We start from the raw sequence: 19208 nt of genomic DNA, 5'->3' as shown, positions 1-19208 counted from the left end.
TTGCCTGAGATCTTATTCAAGCCTCTGTAATCCATACAGGGTTTCAACCTCCCATCTTTTTAGAAACAAAAAAAATACCAACCCCCAAAAAGTGACCTGGATGGTCTAATAAAACCCTTCTCCAAGTTTTCCTTAACAAAGTCCTCAACAGCCATTCTCTAAGGAACTGTTAAATTAAACAACCGCCCCTTGGGTAATCAACTACAAGGAATAAGTTCAATACAGCAATCATAGGGGAGATGTTGGGGTAAAACCTCAGCAGTCTCTTTATTGAACACATCCTCAAAATCATATTAAGTACTGGGCTACCCAGCCAGATTGAAGGAGACAACTCTAACCGGCAGAGCAATCCAGCACTTTCTGCATTTCTTACTCCATTGAGTAATCTGACCAATCTTCCAATCAATAACCGGGTTATGCTGACGTAACCAGGGAAACCCCAAAATCATAGGAAATAAAGGAGACTCAAAAAAAAACTAATGGATTTCCTGTGTAAGCCCCCCAGAAACATTTCTATTGAGACGGTAATAAAACTTTCAGTTTTACCAGACAAAAAGTTGCCCACCTGATCCCATTACAGAAAAATATACTTGAAGTCTCTCTACAGGAATTTGAAGTTTTTGAACCTCTTGCTGATCAATAAAATTACCTGCAGCCCCACAGTAAATCAAAGCACTCAGAGCAACAGCCTAATTGTCAGGGGACAGAAGTGTGATGGTAAAATTCTGGGAGTTAGTGGTTTGATTCTTCATGGCACCTAGGGGCACTCCCCTTCACCATCTAGGCTCTGAAGTTTTCTGCCTTTTGGGGACACTTCCTAACCCAATGATCTTTACTGCCACAACAAAAGCATAACCCACCAACCTTCCTCCTATCTTTTTCTTTGACAAGAATATGGGATATCCCCAATTTCATAAGCTCATCTGGCTCAGTCTTTAAATTGTTAGAATCACTTGATTCAAAACTTCTCTCTGATCTACGTTCTCTGAAATGTCTATCAGTTTTAACAGTGAGTTTAATAAGAGAGTCTAAGGATGTCTTCTGTGGATATTGAAGAACAGCAACCTTGAAAGTCTCAGTTAAACCCCAACAAAATTGACTTCGTAAAGAGGCATCATTCCGAATGGAATCAATGGCCCACCTACAAAATTTGGTAGCATAATTCTCAACTGACCCAGAGCCCTGCCTCAATAACCGCAGCTGCCATTCCACTGAAGCGACCCTATCAGGGTCATCATATAAAATGCCTAAAGTACTAAAAAGCTTCTCTACAGAGGATAATTCCTCAGAACCTGAGTTAAGCCCAAAGACCCAGGTTTGAGGATACCCCTGCAATAGTGAAATAATTATAGCTACTATCTGAGTCTCAGAACCTGAAGAAACAAGTCTTAATTGAAAGTATAATTTGCAACTATTTTTAAAATTGTTAAATAAACTGCAATTCCCAGAAAACCGATCTGGCAACTTAATTTTAGGCTCAGTAGATAAAGTCTCAGATGCAACCTTCTTAGACAATTCTTGCATATAATGAGTCAATGACTGCTCCTGACTCATTAACGCTTGTGCTACATTCATCTGCTGGGGTTCCATAATGTCAATTCCTATAATAGTGGTGGGTTGTAATGTTATGATACCTGATGAATTCTTGCACTGCCAAAACCTAAAATTCCCCTTCACCAATAACAACATAGTAATAATTCCAGAATGATAATTTAATAAACATGAGAGTAATTGCAAAACTCAGTCATTTCTTTAGATATACAGCAAACTGCAGGATTAGACATTTCAGAATTTCTTAGGCAGTTTGCAAACAGCTAGAACCAGGGGCCAGGTAAGACATGGAATCCTGTGGGAGACACAGCCAGAACAGTGGGAGACACAGCCAGAACAGAACAAACCACACAGGCCCAAGAGGCAGCACCTGATTAAAACTGGTGGCAAACCAATCACAGTCGACAAGGCCAATGCTCCGGTTGACATCATCATAACAGGTGAACAAGTCAGCAATCATTCCAATGATTCAGTTTAGACTTGTCCAGCCGAATACAGCTATAACAATAAGCTCTTTTGCAAGAGCCCTCTTGCTACCAGGGCTTAGGTATCATGGAGTCTTCTGGCTTGATCCGGCATCTTCTGTCTTCTTTCTGCGGGTATGGTGTCTCCTGTGCCTTTTCCAGAGCTCTTCTATACTCCTTTATGCACCATACTGACTTTGTGCCATCCAAATCAGATAAATAGCCAGAGCAAGTGGGTAGAGTGATGAAGCAGCAAGCCGCGATTGGCCTGCTGCCTCTTTTGACTGGCTACCGGCTCCTGATCCACAAAATTTGGAAAGTGGCTCCTCTGCTTGAACTGGGATCCGATGCCCGGTCCCATTTCTCACCACTGTCCCCAGCAAGACACATCTCTACACCCTTCTGACGCCAACAGTCTGGCAGATTCCTGGACTGTTCTGAGTAATCTCAGACAGGTGGTGTGCCACCTCAGCTAGGTCACCCTAGGCAAGTGCCTAAGTCTCTATACCCAATGTCATCCCTGGCTACCAGGCATATCCAGCCTAGTGGTCTATTACATCTTGCGTTTGATAAAATAGCAAAGCTGTCTGTTACAACTAATACTGTTCTGTGCTAGTAATGCTGACTTTTAATGTAACAGCACTGTACTGTATATTAATCTGTGGATCCACACAGGAATTGAAGTATTCCGGAGTCATTTTTTTTCTCTTCTGCCATACCAGGCAGTATTTACCCTGTTGCCCTCCCTCCAGACCCTGATGGCACTTAGATCATCTCTGTGGTGCCCAGTATGCAAGAAGGAGCATGATCATGCCCCATAATTAATCATACCTCCTTTATATTTCCAGGGGCCAGAGACTTTTCCTGGTGGCCATGTGCATACTGTATTAGACAGAACAGCAGGCATGGATATACACTTTAGACTTTGCACCATATATTGGTTTGCATATGACACTAGGTGTCAGATATTGCTCTGATTATTGGATTGACATTAGATATTACTTAGCACTTCAACCTTTGCCTGTACTTGATCAAGGTATGGCCCTGTATATTAAAATTTGAATAATATAGTGGAACATTCTATACTAGTCAATAAATGTGGCTCAACTTTGCAAAATTGGTTCTAGGCAGAGACCTTGTTCAAACTTCATCATGTGAGGAAGGGGATGCATCATTATATCTACCCATGGCCCCATTTTGTCTAAAATGAGCCATGTGGAAGGCATGACGTATACAAAGTATATGTATGCAGCAGGGATTAGTGACAATAATTGGGGGCTTTGAAGTAAGAATTTACAGTTGTTCTGCAACAAATGAAAATGTAAAGAACATTGTGATGAATGCACAAGGGGAAATGGCCCACTAAAATCTGATGTTAAAAGAAAGAGTATGTATGAGTGAGGCTTGTGGAGTATAATAGAAAAGTCATCTGAGTGGAAAACATAGAGGGGCTGATTCTGAGTCGGATGAATCTCTGAGCATTGACATAACCAGTAACTTTTTACATGCAAATGAGAATTTACACATTTGGTGTAGTTGGATCTGTCTTTCAGCGAAATTGGGCGTTTTGGGGCAGAAACTGGGCAGTAGAAAAAAGATAGCATGTAAGCACACTTAAGGTCATGAGAGTGTTGTGAGCATGTATGTACAGCTCCACGCGATTTTGAGTCATGTGTACAGGGAAGGGAAACCTTCTTCTGGTTGTACTCTTGCAGGTAGAATGGGGTTGGTGCAAGTGCCGATACTAAATACAATGGGCGGTATGTGTTTCCACTTGTGGACACACAATCCCGAGCATTAGCCCGATGAACTCTGACATAAGGTAGTATATCAGACTTCTGCAGCTGCCAACAACTACAGCACTTTGCATGCAACTCAGAACCAGAGTGTGTGCAAAATAGAGATGAACAGTTCTGTTTTTGGAAAAAAACAAAGACACCTGAACTTAAGGGTTCCAAGTTAAACTGAGTCCTGAATCTTGTCTTCTCGCCATTTGGAATTCAGATTTAAATAAAGGATCTCGCATGTTTTGGATTGCATGTCAGTCCCTCCATTGTGATTACAGGTGCTGTGAGGTGGTCAAAATTGACTGGAAATGTCTGGAAATTAATGTTAATGATGTTAATAATAGTATAGGAACAAAAACAGATCCAAGTTAAATGATTTTAGCTGTTTTTATAAAATTTTACAGAAAACCTTAATCGAGTCCAAACCAAAACATATGAGGGTAGTTTTGGCAAAACCGAAACACACGTACATATCTAGTACAAAATGATGTAAAATAAAGTGACTCTTCTAGAGTGCTTTGAAAAAAGAAAATTCCCTATGCTTGTTGCAGACTTACATTTAGTAAAAGGGAGAGTTGAAAACGTCAAAGAGACCTGCAAATGGTGTAAAAAGAGTGGTCATTAGTGCTTTTGCTTTTCAGGAAAAAAACCTTGGAACAGTTACTCAGTAAGAAGAACCAAATATGCAGAAGAACATAATAAAGCAAAAGCATAGGCTTGTGAGAAAGAGACCAAAAAACTGTCCTTAGCCAACTCCCTGAAGGAGGTCTTGGAGCTTGAAGCTGAATTAGAACTGACCAATCAAATACATGAAAAGTTACTTGGTCAGCTCTAAGGATGAGGAATTGTGACTCCACAAAGTCCAAATACAGAATCTCAGAAGGAAACATGGACAAGTTTTTGAGATTTTATCTAACTAGCTGGAGCGGGAAAAAAAGGGTGGAAGAAGGTTGACCATGTTCTGGTGAGTGAGTGTAATGAGCTAGCCAACAAGCTGATGGTTATTCGAGAGGACAATGCCCTTGAGAAATCCGCAGATAATGTTTATGATGAGCAATCAGTTGGGTAGAGTCTCAGAAAGGATAAAAAAGTAACATAATAAGACCAAGCTGGAGACTGCAATCACTGAATGTACTAAAGGAACAGCTAAAGGAAGGCAACATAACATTGAGTTACTGCAACAGCTGTACCATATGCTCATGGTAAATTGAATGAACCTGATTAAAAGTAAATGCACCACAGTAGGAGTCTAGAGGCCAAGAAGCGAAAATGTACAATATTAACCAGACTATTCTAGTGCTATGTGGACAAATTATAGATAGGCAAAGGAACCAAGCTCCAAACAGAAAAGACACAATGGAATATGGAAGTTGATATCACCAGACATTAGAATAATCAGTTTCAAAAGTGGAGTATGATCTTGGACACATAGTGGAAGATGGATTTATGCACGAATAGCCTCATCCCAGTGTGACTCACACCAGAGGATGTGAGCTGAGAGGGGAATATGCTTTGGCAACCTGTTCCCACCCTAGAATTTCAGATCCATGCCAAGATTGAAAAGGTGTGAGGCCACACCCAACAGCAGCTCAGTAAAATGATGACGGAACAGAGTTTCAGAGTTTCTTCCTGTCACAACATATATATATAGAAAAAGAGAAGTAATGCACACTCAAAAGTAATAAATAAATGCTGGGTGCATAGACATAAAGAATTGCATAATGGTAACCACGAATGGGAAGACCAGCACACCAGGTGAAATATCAAAAAGTCAGTTTATATAGGATGCATGTAAAGAATGAACACTGGTGTCCAGAGATAAATTTTCAGTCACATATAATCATGCATAACAGAATATACTCTCAGGATCTGTATGAACAACACACTGGCACCAACTGTAGTGTAAGCCGCCTTAGTAAATGGACAGCCCAACGGCCGTTTCGGTGCTCAGAAGCACCTTCATCATGGGGCACCTCATCCACCGAGGAATATAGCCCACAAACAAGCATTTATAAAACAGTAAGGCACACCCCCCTTCAAATCAAGGGCAATAACACCGCACTCACCTGTGGCAAATAGAATGAATATTGAACAAGGCCTTTATACACTGCTGGTTGCCGGGGAACATACCACTAAACCACCATGTGTTCCAAAAGCAGGAAGTCGGACCAGCACGTGGCAATGCTGTAAGCCACTCGACTGAGAATAACATCCGGCCTGTGAACTGGAGCGCACCACTCGCCTTGCGTGCGCTCCAGCTGCCGGAAGGAAGGGAAGTTACCAACATGCTGTGAACCGCACAGCTGTTGTTGATGGCTGACATAATCTAAACTGAGCGTGCTATGGTCACGTGTGGCCCCATGATCAAAATAAACATGAAAAGCACACTGTGTATGCGGAAATTGCCCACAATATGAAGAGGCTGCGCCCGGTACTACAATATAAACATGCACATTAAATCACAAAAAAGTAACAATCTACACATTATAGAAATAAATAAATATATATATATATATATATATATAATTTATATATATATATATATATATATATATATATATATACAGTCAGGTGCATAAATATTGGGACATTGACAGAATTTTCATATTGTGGCCTCTATTCACCACCACAATGGCTTTGAAATGAAACAAACAAGATGTGCTTTAACTGCAGACTTTCAGATTTAATTTGAGGGTAATTACATCAAAATCAGGTGAACGGTGTAGGAATTACAACGATTTCTATATGTGCCTCCCACGTTTTAAGGGGCCAAAAGTAATGGGACTATCAACTCAAAAGCTATGTCATGAACAGGTGTGGGCTATTCCCTCGTTATTTCATTATCAATTTAGCAGGTAAAAGGTCTGGAGTTGATTCTAGGTGTGACATTTGCATTTGGAATTAGTTGCTGTTGACTCTCAATATGAGATCTAAAGCGCTGTCACTATCAGTGAAGCAAGCCATCATTAGGCTGAAAAATCAAAACAAACCAATCAGAGAGATAGCAAAAACATTAGGTGTGGCCAAATCAACTGTTTGGTACATTCTTAAAAAGAAAGAACGCACCGGAGAGCTCAGCAACACCAAAAGACCCGGAAGACCACGGAAAACAACTGTGGTGGATGACAGAAGAATTATTTCCCTGGTGAAGAAAAACCCCTTCACAACAGTTGGCCAAATCAAGAACACTCTCCAGGAGGTAGGTGTATATGTGTCAAAGTCAACAATCAAGAGAAGACTTCACAAGAGTGAATATAGAGGGTTCTCCACAAGATGTAAACCATTGGTGAGTCACAAAAACAGGAAGACCAGATTAGAGTTTGCCAAACAACATCTAAAAAAGCCATTGCAGTTCTGGAAAAACATCCTATGGACAGATGAGACAAAGATCAACTTGTACCAGAGTGGTGTGAAGAGATGAGTATGGAGAAGGAAAGGAACTGCTCATGATCCAAAACATACCACCTCATCAGTGAAGCATGGTGATGGTAGTGTCATGGCGTGGGCATGTATGGCTGCCAATGGAACTGGTTCCCTTGTATTTATTGATGATGTGACTGCTGACAAAAGCAGCAGGATGAATTCTGAAGTGTTTCGGGCAATAGTATATGCTCATATTCAGTCAAATGCTTCAGAACTCATTGGACGGCGCTTCACAGTGCAGATGGACAATGACCCGAAGCATACTGCAAAAGCAACCAAAGAGTTTTTTAAGGCTAAAAAGTGGAATGTTATGCAATGGCCAAGTCAATCCCCTGACCTGAATCCGATTGAGCATGCATTTCACTTGATATAGACAAAACTGAAGGGAAAATGCCCCAAGAACAAGCAGGAACTGAAGACATTTGCAGTAGAGGCCTGGCAGAGCATCACCAGGGATGAAACCCAGCGTCTGGTGAAGCCTATGCATTCCAGTCTTCAGGCTGTAATTGCCTGCAAAGGATTTGCAACGAAGTATTAAAAAGTGAAAGTTAGAATTAGGATTGTTTTGTTTGTCCCATTACTTTTGGCCTCTTAAAAAGTGGGAGGCACATATAGAAACCGTTGTAATTCCTACATCGTTCACCTGATTTGAATGTAATTACCCTCAAATTAAATCTGAAAGTCTGCAGTTAAGGCACATCTTGTTTATTTTATTTCAAAGCCATTGTGGTGGTGAATAGAGGCCAAAATATGAAAATTCTGTCAATGTCCCAATACTTATGCACCTGACTGTATATATATATATATATATATATATACTGTGTATATATATATATATATATGTGTGTGTGTGTGTGTATAGTATGAATCTCTAAGTGGAAAGCATTTACCAAAACCTCTCCAAAGAAGAGCATAAGCTTTCCACATTTCTGCACATTTATTTTTCATTACCGTAGATACATAATGAGTGTCTGTCAGATATATTTGGGATCACTGTCTTGCTGAATTATCCAATCTCTTTTTATCATTCACTTCTTTACTGAAAATTACTTTAGCTTCTAGGATTGAGATGCAGTCAAGTTGTCAACATTCAGAGTGCCGACAATGACAAAGGGGACAGCGTTACGTAGAACCCGGCATGCTGACATGGTAATAATGCAATGTTAAGCACGGAAACCTTGTTGGCTTTAGAACTTTAAACATGATGCTATACAATAATGTTTTAAGTTCTAAAGCCGACATGGTTACAATACTGTACATTGCATTACTACCATGTCGGCATTTGCCCCATTTGTTAATGTTGACAATACTTGCTGAAACCCTAGGATTTGTTGATATGTCATTGAAGCCATTGCTTCCACCTGGACAATGTCCCCTGTGGCCCAGGCTCACACACAACCCCAGAGCATAACAGATCCAACCCATACACTGTGTATTTTTTCTCAAAATGTATTTTTCGAGAAAAATTTGGACAAAAAAGTGACATTTTAATTTTATCAGTCTACAACACTTTGTCCCAAAAGGCTATTAAGCATATCTAATTAATGTTTTGCATATTTCATATGTTGAATTCATGTTGAGATAACAGGAATCTTTTTCTCATTTTTGCTAAAGCCACCATGCACTGTGGACCTCTGGACCCTACTCTGCTGTCACCTAGACTTCTTTGGGCTTGACTCAGACATAGTTGGTAATGCAGCTGCGATCGCAGCCACTCTCTTAGTAGCAGTTGCTGAAATATGCAAATGCTTATCTCAGCCTTCCCTTTGTGCTCTACAGTGCGATGGAGTGGGCAAGCACTGAGACGCCCACTTTCAGGTTCTGTGGTCTGTGCAATTGTGATGGAGATTGTAAACACACCAACATCTAAGCAAAATCATAGCCTAGGGGTCTACTCTATCTACTCTCCTTAAATTAAACTAAGCATGGCCTTTGAAGCAGTGGATATACAATTGGCACTCCACAGCATTCCCAGACATGCACATGACATGCCCATAGCATGCCCATGAAATTACCCCTTTTTGCATCCAATGTTTAAATAAATTTTTTGGGGTGTCGCTATTTTTTTTTTAAACTTTTTTTGACACAGTTCTTTTTTAAATGTCATTCCCAGGGGTGCAGGCTACCTGCGATAATGACGTCAAAAGTGCGATATTAACGCAAAAACGATGTTATCGCTCCTATATTGAATACCCCTAATAGCGTCTTAGTAATACCTGGGACACTTAGCGCTGCCATAGGTGTCTATGGCAGTGCTAAGTGCCCCAGGTGCAGTGCGATATTGTAGCCTGCACTTAGCGCTGGCAGGCTGCAGGCAGAGAAAATCCCTTTAGTACATATTGAGAAGCGATATGTACAGGGATTTTCTCTGTCTTTATCGTTTTTCTCCCTTTTCTCCCCTTAGTAAATAGACCCCTTTGGGGTCTATTTACTAAGCAGTTTTAGGAGACAGAGTGAAAAGTGATAAGGTACCAGCCAATCAGCTTCTAACTGCCATCTCACAGGCTGTGTTTGAAAAATGTTATCCAGTCTTGTTTTATGACTGTTTGTTCCCAACTGTCAAGTCCAACAGAATGTGCTGGCGTTATAGAAGTAACTGATAAAAAATAAATAAATAAATAGATATTGCCTTGACTGCAACAGTTTGCCTTATATTCTACGAGGGGAGGAGTCAATTAGCCGCGCGATATACCCTGCAGCTTATTACTCACGCCACATGATAAATAGATATTTAATTAGTTTTTTATTTCCCCACGCAGTAAACACTGGCTTACGTGCGCTAACCCATTAATTCCACGTACAATGTGCAGATTCTGCATTTTAACAGGGATTTTTTTCTCACAGCTCCTAAAGCTGCGGGGAAAAACTTTCCTTTGGTAATTAGCGCGCAGAGTTCCAGCCGATAAATAATGGGGCAGCACGATCAGTTAACTGCAATCCCGAGGCTAAATTAACTCCCCCCTTAATGTTTCTGACTGTAGAAATTCTAAACTGGAATTGTTACTTTCTGGTTGTGTAGAGTAGTTTCAACATCCTGAGACATTAGATAGGTTAGTGCATATTCATCTTTAAAAATGTATTCACTACTCTTAATTCAAGGGGAGTGAGTCAATAAAGTTATCAGGCATTAAAAAGTATTAATGAATGGGGCTGGGAATGGAATGCTGGCCTCAGGATCCCGACGGTCAGAATTCTGATGCCGGCATCCCAACAGGGTTAGGACACCGTCACCTTCCTACCCCTAAACCTAACCTTCCCCCCCGCAGCCTAAACCTAACCCTCCCCCTGCAGCCTGAACCTAACCCTACCCCCTGCAGCCTAAACCTAACCCTCTCCCACACAGCCTAAACCTAACCCTCCCCCCGCAGTCTAAACCTAACCCTCCCTCCCACAGCCTAAACCTAACCTTCCCCCCTGCAGCCTAAACCTAACCCTCCCCACCGCAGCCTAAACCTAACCCTCCCTCCCACAGCCTAAACCTAACCTTCCCCCCTGCAGCCTAAACCTAACCATTCACCCCCCTGCAGCCTAAACCTAACCCTCCCTCCTGCAGCCTAAACCTACCCTCCCCCCCACAGCCTAAACCTAACCCTCCCCCCATCAGCCTAAACCTAACCTTCCCCCCAGCAACCTAAACCTAACACTCCCTCCTGCAGCCTAAACCTAACCCTCCCTCCCGCAGGATAAACCTAACCTTCCCCCCAGAAGCCTAAACCTAACCCTCCCTTCCGCAGCCTAAACCTAACCTTCCCCCCTGCAGCCTAAACCTAACCCTCCCCCCCGCAGCCTAAACCTAACCCTCCCTCCCACAGCCTAAACCTAACCTTCCCCCCTGCAGCCTAAACATAACCATCCCCCCTGCAGCCTAAACCTAACCCTCCCTCCTGCAGCCTAAACCTACCCTCCCCCCCACAGCCTAAACCTAACCCTCCCCCCATCAGCCTAAACCTAACCTTCCCCCCAGCAACCTAAACCTAACCCTCCCTCCTGCAGCCTTAACCTAACCCTCCCTCCCGCAGCCTAAACCTAACCTTCCCCCTCCCGCAGCCTAAACCTAACCCTCCCACCCGCAGCCTAAACCTAACCCGCCCTCCCGCAGCCTAAACCTAACCTTCCCCCCGGCAGCCTAAACCTAACCCTACCCCCTGCTGCCTTGACTTCACCCTCCCCCACGTAACCCAAACCTAACCCCCCCCCCGCAGCCTAAACCTAAACCTCCATCCCACAGCCTAAACCTAACCTTCCCCCTCCAGCAGCCTGAACCTAACTCTCCCCCCCACAGCCTAAACCTAACCCTCCCCCCCGCTGCCTAAACCTAACCCCCCCACCCACAGCCTAAACTTAACCTTCCTCCCTGCAGCCTAAACCTAACCCTCCCCCTCGCAGCCTAAACCTAACCATCCCTCCCACAGCCTAAACCTAACCTTCCCCCCTGCAGCCTAAACCTAATCATCCCACCCGCTGCCTAAACCTAACCCTCCCCGCCCCACAGCCTAAACCTAACCCTCCCCCCATCAGCCTAAACCTAACCTTCCCTCCAGCAACCTAAACCTAACACTCCCTCCTGCAGCCTAAACCTAACCCTCCCTCCCGAAGGATAAACCTAACCTTCCCCCCAGTAGCCTAAACCTAACCCTCCCTCCTATAGTCTAAATCTAACCCTCCCCCCCGCAGCATAAACCTAACCCTCCCTCCCACAGCCTCAACCTAACCCTCCCTCCCACAGCCTAAACCTAACCTCCCACCTCCCGTAGCCTAAACCTAACCCTCCCCCCCGCAGCCTAAACCTAACCCGCCCTACCGCAGCCTAAACCTAACCTTCCCCCCTGCAGCCTAAACCTAACCCTACCCCCTGTTGCCTAAACCTAACCCCCCCGCAGCCTAAACCTAAACCTCCCTCCGACAGCCTAAACCTAACCTTCCCCCTCCAGCAGCCTGAACCTAACCCTCCCCCCCACAGTCTAAACCTAACCCTCCCACCCGCAGCCTAAACCTAACCCTCCCACCTGCAGCCTAAACTTAACCTTCCCCCCTGCAGCCTAAACCTAACCCTCCCCCCGCAGCCTAAACGTGACCCTACCCCCTGCAGCCCAAACCTAACCCTCCCCCACGCAGCCTAAACCTAACCCTCCCCCCCGCAGCCTAAACCTAACCTTCCCTCCCGCAGCCTAAACATAACCTTCCCCCCCTGCAGCCTACACCTAACCCTCCCCCCTGCAGCCTAAACCTAACCCTCCTTCCCGCAGCCTAAACCCAACCTTCCCCACACAGCCTAAACCTAACCCTCCCTCCTGCAGCCTAAACCTAATGCTCCCTCCTGCAGTCTCAACCTAACCATCCCCCCGCAGCCTAAACCTAACCTTCCCCCCAGCAACCTAAACCTAACCCTCCCTCCTGCAGCATAAACCTAACCCTCCCTCCACAGGATAAACCTAACCTTCCCCTCAGTAGCCTATACCTAACCCTCCCTCCTGCAGCCTAAACCTAACCCTCCCCCCCGCAGCCTAAACCTAACCCTCCCTCCTGCAGCCTAAACCTAACCCTTCCTCCCACAGCCTAACCCTAACCTTCCCCCCCGTAGCCAAAACCTAACTGTCCCCCCACAGCCAAAACCTAATCCTCCCCCCGAAGCCTAAACCTAACCCTCCCCCCCCTGCAGCCTAAACCTAACCCTGCCCCCACAGCCTAAACCTAACCCTACCCCCTGCAGCCTAAACCTAACCATCCCCCACGCAGCCTAAACCTAACCCTCGCCCCCACAGCCTAAACCTAACCCTCCCTCCTGCAGCATAAACCTAACCCTCACTCCTGCAGGATAAACCTAACCTTCCCCTCAGTAGCCTATACCTAACCCTCCCAAACCTAACACTCCCCCCCGCAGCCTAAACCTAACCCTCCCTCCTGCAGCCTAAACCTAACCCTTCCTCCCACAGCCTAACCCTAACCTTCCCCCCCGTAGCCAAAACCTAACCCTCCCCCCACAGCCAAAACCTAACCCTCCCCCCCGAAGCCTAAACCTAACCCTCCCCCCCTGCAGCCTAAACCTAACCTTCCCCCCGCAGCCTAAACCTAACCCTACCCCCTGCAGCCTAAACCTAACCCTCCCTCCCGCAGCCTAAACCTAACCCTCCCTCCTGCAGCCTACACCTAACACTCCCTCCCGCAGCCTAAACCTAACCTTCCCCCCGCAGTCTAAACCTAACCCTCCCCCCTGCAGGCTAAACCTAACCCTCCCTCCTGCAGCCTAAACCTAACCTTCCCCCCCAGCAACCTAAACCTAACCCTCCCTCCTGCAGCCTAAACCTAACCCTCCCTCCCACAGGATAAACCTAACCCTCCCCCCGCAGCCTAAACCTGACCCTACCCCCTGCAGCCTAAAACTAACCCTCCCCCACGCAGCCTGAACCTAACCCTCCCCCCTGCAGCCTAAACCTAACCCTCCCTCCCGCAGCCTAAACATAACCTTCCCCCCCTGCAGCCTAAACCTAACCCTCCCCCCTGCAGCCTAAACCTAACCCTCCCTCCCGCAGCCTAAACCCAACCTACCCCCCACAGCCTAAACCTTACCCTCCCTCCTGCAGCCTAAACCTAACCCTCCCCCCTGCAGCCTCAACCTAACCATCCCCCCCGCAGCCTAAACCTAACCTTCCCCCCAGCAATCTAAACCTAACCCTCCCTCCTGCAGCCTAAACCTAACCCTCCCTCCTGCAGGATAAACCTAACCTTCCACCCAGTAGCCTAAACCTAACCCTCCCTCCTGCAGCCTAAAGCTAACCCTCCCTCTCACGCAGCCTAAACCTAACCCTCCCCCCACAGCCAAAACCTAAACCTCCCCCCGCAGCCTAAACCTAACCTTCCCTCTCACGCAGCCTAAACCTAACCCTCCCCCCACAGCCAAAACCTAAACCTCCCCCCGCAGCCTAAACCTAACCCTCCACCCGCAGCCTAAACCTAACCTACCCTCCCGCAGCCTAAACCTAACCCTCCCCCTGCAGCCTAAACCTAACCCTACCCCCTGCAGCCTAAACATAACCGTCCCCCACGCAGCCTAAACCTAACCCTCCCCCCCGCAGCCTAAACCTAACCCTGCCTCCCGCAGCCTAAACCTAACCCTCCCTCCCGCAGCCTAAACCTAACCTTCCCCCCCACAGCCTAAACCTAACCCTCCACCCGTAGCCTAAACCTAACCTACCCTCCCGCAGCCTAAACCTAACCCTCCCCCTGCAGCCTAAACCTAACCCTACCCCCTGCAGCCTAAACATAACCGTCCCCCACGCAGCCTAAACCTAACCCTCCCCCCCGCAGCCTAAACCTAACCCTGCCTCCCGCAGCCTAAACCTAACCCTCCCTCCCGCAGCCTAAATCTAACCTTCCCCCCCACAGCCTAAACCTAACCCTCCCCCCCGCAGCCTAAACCTAACCCTCCCTCCTGCAGCCTAAACCTAACCTTCCCCCCCTGCAGCCTAAACCTAACCACCCCCTCCCCGCAGCCTAAACCTAACCTTCCCCCCAGCAACCTAAACCTAACCCTCCCTCCTGCAGCCTGAACCTAACCCTCCCTCCCGCAGCCTAAACCCAACCTTCCCCCCGCAGCCTAAACCTAACCCTCCCTCCTGCAGCCTAAACCTAACCTTCCCCCCCTGCAGCCTAAACCTAACCACCCCCTCCCCGCAGCCTAAACCTAACCTTCCCCCCAGCAACCTAAACCTAACCCTCCCTCCTGCAGCCTAAACCTAACCCTCCCTCCCGCAGGATAAATCTAACCTTCCCACTAGTAGCTAAACCTAACCCTCTCTCCTGCAGCCTAAACCTAACCCTCCCCCCTGCAGCCTAAACCTAACCCTCCCTCCCGCATCCTAAACCTAACTCTCCCCCCCGCAGCCTAAACCTAACCTTCCCTTTCCCACAGTCTAAAACCTAACATTCCCACCCACAGCCTAAACTTAACCCTCTCCCTGCGGCCTAACTCTAAACCTTTCCCTAGTGCCTAACCCTAATCCCTAACCCTAATACTTACCGTCGGGATGCTGGCAGGCGGGATGTTGGTGCCGGGGTTCTGACAGGTGTAGGCATTCTTAGTGCCGGCATCCCAACAGCCAGGATATAAATTACATCATAATGAATGAACATGAGGTGCAGGTACAAATATGACATATAAGGGGTTTTTTTTCAATCTCTTTAATGCAACATATAAGAAGTAATTTTGAATAAAAATGTGCTGAAAAACATGTCACGTTTAAGTTTATATCATGCAGAGGTTATGTTAACGTCTCCTCATTTGACCAGGAGTAGACGGGTGGTTTATAAAAATAGACAAGTAGATGACCCTTAAGAGTGGCAATGAGAAGGACAAGTGTGAGAGAGATCTGTTCCAGGATGTTCCCTTGAGCTTCTGGCACATATATATAAAAACTGAACATTTTACAACCATTAAGAGTATTTTATTTCCAAGTCTTAGCTAACATTCGGCCCGTGGCTGTACTTCTGCTGAACAGTACATATGTCACACCAGTTTCTGAAAACTTTCCCTAGGGAAACGTGTATTTCTTTCAACACACTTTTGTGATTTAGCACAGGAAAAGAACAATAATCTTTTAACCGAAAATTTTTTAGACTTTTCATAGCCAAACCCAAGAGATAATCCAATGTCAATACACCGGATATATTTAAAACTGTTTTTATTGGACTCTGTCCAGGTGGTTTAATAAGAAGTTGCTTAGGTAAATTTGGTTAAATCTTAATAAATGCAAATTAAATAATGACAATCTGCATGGATTAAATTAAATCAACTGCATTGTTTTGCTGTAAATACTTGAACCATTTAAAAACCAGTTTACATATTTTCTTCTTATGCAACCACTCTGTGATCACTAGCTCAAATTGTTGTGAATTATTTTCATGGAAGGCGTGTGCATTTTACATATGATCAATCATAATGTGTTATTATTTATTATTCATACATTCCATAGCAACATCTGTTACATAATAATATTGTTTACACAACGTAAAGACATTACTGTAAAGGGACACCCCTGTGACATGAATATTTTTTAGTTTATAAACGTCACCCAATGTTTTTATCGAGGTCCCAAAGGCATTATAATAATTCTAGGAGCTGACCGCTGCAATCTTTGGCAATAATTGAAAATTATTTTTATAAACAATTTGTAGTTTTGCCTGGTGGACATTTGTGTCATGTATGAAATGCTCAGTACATTCACACAATACTACATTCACCCCACATGATGTGACCACTAAACACCGCATTACAGTATAATTGTATTAAATTCTGTATATATAGAACATTATGCCACCCAGCAACATAAACCACAAACTCAGCTATACTATATTTCTATTATATTTTATGCAGATATAGAAGATTGCACCTCCCAATCTATTTATTAACATTATTTTTACTAAAATAATGTGAAAAAGGGTGTTTTCACACCCTTTTCACATTGTTTTAGTATCAACTACAGTTACTAAAGGGCAATTGGAGAAGAATTCGTAAAATTCTACTCCAACCCCTAATTATCACTTATTTTTAGTAATCAGATCGCATTTCCCATAATTGTAATGGGAAATGTGATCTGATCAAAGTTACTAAAAATAAAATGTGAAAAAATACCGGGGGAAGCCCTGTGATAATAACGCCACCTGGAGGTGACGTTATCCAGGGTCTCCCCCGGTTACCGGACTCCTGCTACGCTATAACGGTCAGAGCAGAGTCCGGAGCCAGCCCCAGTGATCAGCTGTGTAGTCTAAACAGACCACATGCTGATTCACTGGAAAAAAAAGTAAAAAAAAAACAACTTACCTGAGTCCAGGGACCGGAGTTCGGGGCTCCGGTGATGTCCTCCCTCTGGTTAGCTGGTCTCCCATAGTGCACTGGTGCCCGGTCGTCACCTGACAGGGTCCCAGTGCAGTATGGGATGTCACCTGACTGGAGCGACAGAGGACATCACCAGAGGCCCGATAACTGCAGGTAAGTGTAATTAAGGGAGGGGGTCATAGGGGGAGGGGGGGTCACGGGGGGTCTGCCATTGCAGAGGGTGGGGCTTAGTGATGGGGGCTTGGTGACAGGGGGGTAGCAGCGAGTCACTTGTCACGGTATTTTTTGCGAAAATACCGTAATAAGGCTCCGGACGGGATTCGCAGGGACAGAGCTTTATCGCAAGCTGTGTCCCTGCATGGGATTTGTAGTGAATCCCTGTGATATTGCCTGAATTCGCAATGCGAAATCACTCGGTAATATCACACTACAATCTGCATTACAAATGCGGATTGTAGTAAATAGAGCCCAATATCATATAACCACTGAACAGCAGATCATAATATAAGGTAATTATACTCTATACAGACTTAGGACACTAATGGAGCATACACACATAACGATTTACTCCATGAGCAATATCGTTAAGTGTTTGCTAGGCTCAATGTCGTTAACGATATCATTCAGTGACGTCACCAGCAGCATCCCTGAACATGCACAAGCTGACGATATCATCAGGTTGGCCTGCATGTTCAGGTGATGAAAGATATTGTTAACGAACCGTGGGAGTGCGCATCGTTAACGATATCTTGCATACACACTTGCCGATATCGTGAACGATAACGATATCGTTATCTTTCAATTATTCACAAAATCGGCAAGTGTGTACGCAGCATAACTCAACATTACTTTCAGTGATCTGAGCATGCTAATAACAATCTTTCACATAGGTGATTCCCTGTAATCAGCAGGGTATTTAACATGATATTGATCCAAAATGATGCTGTTTCCTGATTCCAGTGTCTGAACCTCCGATGCTATCTTGCTTATCACTCATCCCAGCTTCTGATGTCTTTGCTTTTGCACAAAAGAAGTGGAAAGAGTGGGAATATAAAGTGACGCACTAGCGAGAGTAATATAATACATATTATTTCTAAGTTTAGTATTAAAAAGTTGGTTACTATGACTTGTTTCTTTGCTGGTGTCTATACTATCCATTACCCTCTGTTCCAGTTTGCTTATACCCGCTGCTCCTCTATGGCAGTGAATATGAAGTTACCAACCTATGGAATTCACTGCTGTCAGTGCTACTATCCTGATCTCTCCTGCTTCATGCAATTCCTATTGTGTTAACATAATAATCTCTCTATTTACAATGGATTTTGTGGGAACTGCTGCCACATCTAGAGGTTTTTCGGTGCTACTAGGGATTCAACATATGCATGCTCAGAATAACCACATGCAGGAATGATCAGATAAACTCTAGACACACTGCCAAGACTTGCTGAAGACAAGACAACATTCATCTTTGACAGTGCCAGATTAAGGTCTACATGGGCCTGGAGCTGAAATTCATGACGCGCCTATTGTGTGCAGGGAAGTATGACCAGTGCTGGCACCTACCTTGAACCACTTTATAGTGGAGCTAGTAAAATAAATTTTTGGAGGTTTTTCTGTAAAATGTTGAGAACATGCCTAGAAGACTCCTTAAATGTCCCACATGTGCAGTAGTGTCCTTGTGCCATACGGCGTGCGTTCCAGCCGTGGAACGCAGGACCGGAAGTGAGGTCACTTTCTGTCTCAACGCAATGTCATCTACATAGAAAGCACAGTCTGGGACACTTAGGGGCATATTCAATTAGACGTGAAAAGTCGGAAAGGTTTCGCCTGCCGTACTTTTCGCCGACTTCGCTTGTTTTGGAGGCGAAAACTTTTCGTGCTTGGCCCCGCTTTTCGCTCTATTCAATTCCAAAGGACGCGAAAATGGGAACCGGCGAAACACAAACAGGCGAAAAGTGCTGTCAGATTTGGGGAAATCAGCCTGACACCCCCAAAAGATGCACTAACAATTGGGAATCAATGTAGATGCCTCCAAATAGCCCTGCTGAAGGTTGGGGTACTTGAATGCTCTCAATAGCTGCTAATTAGCGTCTTCGCACAAGTTATGAAGAATAGCATTTAGCAGTTTTTGGAAGAAAATAACTAGCAAAT

This window comes from Taudactylus pleione, unplaced genomic scaffold (assembly GCF_031769625.1).
Source record: "Taudactylus pleione unplaced genomic scaffold, aTauple2 ptg001137l, whole genome shotgun sequence".
Classification (NCBI taxonomy): Eukaryota; Metazoa; Chordata; class Amphibia; order Anura; family Myobatrachidae; genus Taudactylus; species Taudactylus pleione.
The sequence above is the reverse complement of the archived record's forward strand: the minus strand, read 5'-3'. Positions refer to the sequence as shown.